Below are 6,000 nucleotides of genomic sequence, written 5' to 3' on the forward strand. Positions count from 1 at the left end.
ACGCAGGACACAAGACAAGCCTGGAAGATCCGCTTAACTCCGATGCAGGACAACTCGGTTTTGAATTCGTAGGCGTGCCAGTAAATTTGACCCTAAAATTAACAAGGAGAAAACAGTCAATAATTTAAGGCGGAACATGGCTGTTGTTGTCCAAACAGTTCCAATGTGTGGCTAAAGAGCCGATGGTTAAGGCTGTCGGCTACCGAACCGATATCCAGTAAGTTGATAGTTTAAAATAGTGAAAGCAAGCATCATCGGCTATATTCAAGTATTAACAGTATATATCAAAGAGTCGATGGGTGTGCAAACAAGGTAAACCATGAAAGCGCAGGCTATCGGCTACAGAGCCGATGCAGGTAATTAATAATGTACAGAATGTAAACAATCTATTATTTAATATAAATAAATCTACTCACTAAATCTAATCTACTATCGCCACCAAACAGGTCAAACTGATGCAGCGTTGGTAAAGATAATAATTAAAGCTAACAAGCCAATAAATCTATTTATAATTAAACAGAATCGTGAAAACATGCTCTAAACAGTGAAGGCATAGGCCATCTGCTATATAGCTGATGGAGGTATATACTGAGTGAACAAACTCTTGTTTTCCTAGTAAACAGATCTAATAAACTAGCAAAATCGAACCTAACGTTGCTATCAAATAGGTCGATACGATGCAGCGTTGATAACAGCCGATAGATCAAAGATTATTAGTCGATAGATCCGTTTATAGTAAAACAAGACTATAAACACGCACTATGGTTGACTAAAATTAAGATACACTAGCTGATAGAACAAAATGAATCTAGTCAGGTAAATTGGCGATGTTACTAAATCTAGTAAAACACTAAATATAGCAAGATCGATAACCGGTGATTCTACTAAAAACAATAAGAGATCATAAGATGCGGCCCTACTAATCTTAACAGAATCGATAACTGGTGATTTGATATCAAATTAAGCAAGAGATCAAAAGATGCAGCCTTACTAAATTAGATACAAATCGATAACTAACTAGTATCAAATCAAGAAATACCAGAGATCGAAAACCGATGCAGCCCTGTTCACTGAAGAACTCGCAAGATCTACGATACCTTACACCTACTCCTAATGTGAATGGCGTGAAAGCTGGAAAAAGATTGTATTGATTGTATGTTGGTATCTGATTACAATAGCTGGGGTTTATATTTATACCCTAAACCTATTACGAGTCCTAGCAGAATAAGGCTTTACAATTCTTGTAATTAAAGAAAATGGCCAAATTTAGGTAGATTGGGCTCCACGCTTCCCTTTCTAGTGGAGACCGACACGTTCACGCTTCGATAACGCCTCAGCTTTCCAAATCAACAGAGTCCGCTACCTTTACACCTGAGCCGATACTGCTGACGTCATCTGCCTTCAGAATGCTTCAGTTGATTTCAATCCAATCTACACGTGAGCCGATTCCGTGTGCGACGCGGTCTTAAGTGTCTCTCTAAATTCCAAGTTCCCGCGTCCCTTCCCAAAATGTGGTGTAAACACCACTTCTATACTTTGCAGCATCCATTACCTACAACAAGAATTTTCTTACTTTAATCTCCAAAATCCACAATATAATGCCAAGAGTAGCATGCATTAAATATTATCGATGATCAATATGCATACAGGGCCGGGGCGCCTGCATCAAATGAAGATATGAAGAAGCCAGCAGGGGGGGAGAGCTTGCGTGCCGACATACATACATACATACACACATAAAGACGATGTCAAATAAAGATCGACACCCGGTAGGCATCTTAAATAGCTGTGCATAATAAATGGGCATAAAACTTAATTCATCACTGCAGCAATGCAAGTGGTAGTACTACTGCGCGTATAGTATTAACGTACACATGTCATCCCAGACATCCATTTATCGCAATAGTAAGGCTATAGCTGCTGAGGTCCCGTTGTCCCCAGCATTCAAGTATTTGAATCAGTGTGCGTGATTATATATATTTAATAAGTTGTCATATATCTACACAACAATTTCTTAAAAAAAAGAAATTAGAACTCATGAGAGAGTTAGTTTTATATATGTTCAAGTTGATTACATAGGATCATTACATAATTAACCAATGCACCGTACCCTTTCGTGTGATGAACATTCCTTTTATTTGCCATTCCATATATAAAAAGGCAGGATTCTGGAAACAGTTAATTAGGAGCCTTAACATGAGCTAATAAAAGGAAACTTATTGATGCATGCATTCGTGCAACACAATTGGGGTCTAATATTCTTTTTGTCCACAGGCTGCTAATACAATAAACCGCTATTGGCTAACAACAAGGTGCCAAGAATTATATGCTTGAAAAGTATTTCAATGTTGCTTCAATGTCTCCTTTGCGTGTGACTCATGTAAATCAGAGGTCATAAAGCGGTTATCTGGCTTCATGGGCATGTCCGTTTGTGCATGTCTTTTCCCAAACAATAACTAACGAAGTGCACATATCTGTAGCTCGATTCGTGTATGTCTCTTTGTGTATGTCCCATACGAAATAAATTGAAGTTGTATATTGGTCCACATGTTGTTGCTGCTGGGATGCTAATCAATGCAATATATAAGCAGTGGTGTGTGTTAAGGAATCTCCATCCAAAGTGATCGACGACGTGACCTAGCTTTATATGATTGTACAATAGCTAAAGTTGCCTCGGATTTGGAGCTAAAATAATAAATTGGTTTTACAAAATTTGTCTACGTGAAGTGCAATGTGAAGAGAAGTAGTACTATGTCCTGTAGTACCTTCAGCATTTTATTTTACTAAAAGCAATGTTCATGACACATGTTTGATGATCATTTTTTTCGAAGAAAGCAATGTTCATGACAATTTCATGTGATAAACATTACTTAAGCTCATGTATTAATTTTAGGGCGCAAGGGGGAAAAAATCGAAGCCGCCATGTGCATCAATGCATCGGTATGGAGTATATACGCCAGTGCAGAAACAGACATATGCAAGCGGACAAGCAAGCTTCGATTAGATGCATGCAAATGCATGTGCAGGTGCACACACTGCATACAGGCAGCGGCGGCAGCTAGTGCAGGCAGGAGAGGGCGTGGGGGCCGGCCGCGCCGAACACAAAGATGATCGCGCCTGTGCCCTAGCTAGCTAGTTGCATGCAAACATCCTGCCGCTCACATGATTAAGGCGGTGTTTAAATCCAGAAACTAAAGTTTAGAGATATCATATTTTGTGTTATATCGGTATGTCACATGAGAGTGTTTGGATAGTAATAATAATAAAATAAATTATAGAAGTCCTCAGTAATTCGTGAGGCGAATTTATTAAGCCTAATTAATCTGTCATCAGCACATGTTAACTGTAGCACCACATTGTCAAATCATAGCCTAATTATACTTAAAAAATTCATCTCATAAATTAGTCGTAGTCTGTACAATTAATTATTTTTTAGTATATATTTAATACACCATGCATATGTCATACATCCGATGTGATATGAAGTAAACTTTAGGAGAGCAACTAAACGAGGCCTAAAACGCTTCATCTACCATAGGTCACTGTAGCATCCTTCCGTACGATGGCCGTATTATGCTAGTGTACTGTACGTATATGCTGCTGTGCAGTCAGACGTACTGGAGTCACAAATAAATATGCATGCCCAAATGCATGATCAATAATTACCCAGTGGAAGATGGCAGAGTATCCGATCCATATAAGAGTGCGTGCACGCAGTCACGCAGCCATGGAATTTAAAGTCTACGCATCGTCGTTTTCAAATCTTTTATTTGAGACGCGTACATCATTTTTTTGTATATAACTGATACAACATGCATTTTAACTTGTGGTAGCATCATACAATACTACTGAATAATTTTCTTAATCTTACTCTCTCCCTCCACGAAAGAATGCAATTCTTACTTTTTGAAAAGTCAGATCATTTAAACTTTGACTAAATTTATATAAAAAAAATATCAATATTCATGATACAAAATAAGTACCATTAGATTAGCTACAAAATATATTTTCATAATAAGTTTATTTGAAGATATAAATGCTAATATTATTTATTATAAACTTAGTCAAACTTCAACCAGTTTGATCGGCATGGATCCTACAGTTGCATTTTTGTTTGTGGGCGGAGGGAGTACTATCTGGAATGCACAACTAATAATATCAAAGAGATGCAGTTTCCGTACGTACGTCGATCAAAAGTTTTTCCTACATGACTATTATATTTAATCTGCACTGATGGACTTAACTCAACCATCAAGCATAGATACATCAACGACATTGATGAGCTTTTATCTTGTTACTCAAGTTTGTAAAAAAAAGGAAATGGGAGCTCATTGTTTTATTGCATGCAAATTAAAGGAGGAGGATGCATATACATTTATATATATTATTATATGAATAAATGCTGATATTATTGGTACTACAGCTCCTTTCTGTCCCTTCCTTTAGTATATATAGACAGAGTAGCCAGGAGCAGCCTCGGCAAAATTATAGCATCGACCGATATAGTATCTCTTTCTCTTCTTTATTAGAGAAGGCGATTGAATGATACGAGAGACACGGAGAAGTCATGGCACAGTTAAGTAACACATAAGTATTTCAGAGGCTAGATAGCGGGGTGCAGACAGGCCCCAGCCCTACAAAATGATGATGAGCCGTTCCTACAGTGTATACATGCATGTATATATATGCAAATGCATATGATGCCACAGCACAGAACCAAATGGCCCTCATGCATCGAGCTACTACTACCCTTCGTCTTAAAAACAATGCAATTTTAGATGCATTTTTCTCTTAAAGTATCTAAAGTTTGAATAAATGTATAGATAAAAATACTAATGTTTATGACACCGAGCAGATATACTAAGAAAATATATCTCATAACAAATCTAAAGATGCTTATTTAATATCATAAGTATTGATATTTTAATATACATAGTTAGTTAAACTCAAAATACTTTAACTCAGATGTTTTTCTAGTTGGAGGTCTCTTCCTTCCTGCAGCTGAATGCGGCTTTCACATGCATTTACTCGGCCATATAAACGCATTCAAGCACATTCAACTGGCACCGTACCTACTATACCCCCTCCGCGTGTAGCCCTAGCGAGAGCCATGCATATGGGCTACTATATGCATGGTTCATGCATAAAAAAGACGAGAAAGCTCTCCATCCATCCAGTGACATGCAGAGTCCGTTGCATGCGTCGTCGTCAATGTGGGTGTACGTCTGCATGTGGAATCAGATGGCAGACTGGTGACTGGTGGTGGCGCGTTCAGTGCAGTGCAGGGCCGGATCGGAGGAAAGAAGAAAGATCCGTCAGGGGAAGAAACGAACAACAGTTAGACGACAAAGAAGCCTCCTGTATTTCCGCCGGTGGCCACCGAACAGAATTGCAGTTCCTGCCGGCATGCAGCTGTGCGCTGCTGCATTTGCCATAACTGTCTCTCTTTCTCACTCAGACACTCACAGTGTGTGTGTGGTTACACATGCAGAAGCCTGCCTGGGCCACACATTACTGCGGAAGCCTGCCAAGACAGATCTCCCTCTCCCCAGCCGCCCCCGGTCAAGCTGATGCGCGTGTATCTGGGCCGGCCGGTACATGAGAAGGTGAGGGGTCATATTTCCTACACCTGGCTACCCTAAGGATCTTAAAATACTAGAACACATGCAATGGGACATGAGGGGTCACTATAGACTCAACAAACAGGCATGCATGAAAGTTAATACAAATGAAAATTATTTGCGGCGGTAGAGCTATGGCATAAACCACTATGTTGGATTTACTTTATCACAGGTGTGTCTTAATTTAATTACAGACGCGGTTTGGACACGAGTCACAGCTGTTGCGTCGTCTACACGGACACGTGTTTTTTTACATGTCTGTGATGTTGCCTCATCAAAGATGCGTCCTTAGTAAACGCATCATCGTCACGGACACGTTTGGACAACATGAGTCACTGATGGTATCTTATCACAGACGCGTTTTATTGGCACGTGTCTG

This window comes from Miscanthus floridulus, chromosome 8 (assembly GCF_019320115.1).
Source record: "Miscanthus floridulus cultivar M001 chromosome 8, ASM1932011v1, whole genome shotgun sequence".
Taxonomy (NCBI): Eukaryota; Viridiplantae; Streptophyta; class Magnoliopsida; order Poales; family Poaceae; genus Miscanthus; species Miscanthus floridulus.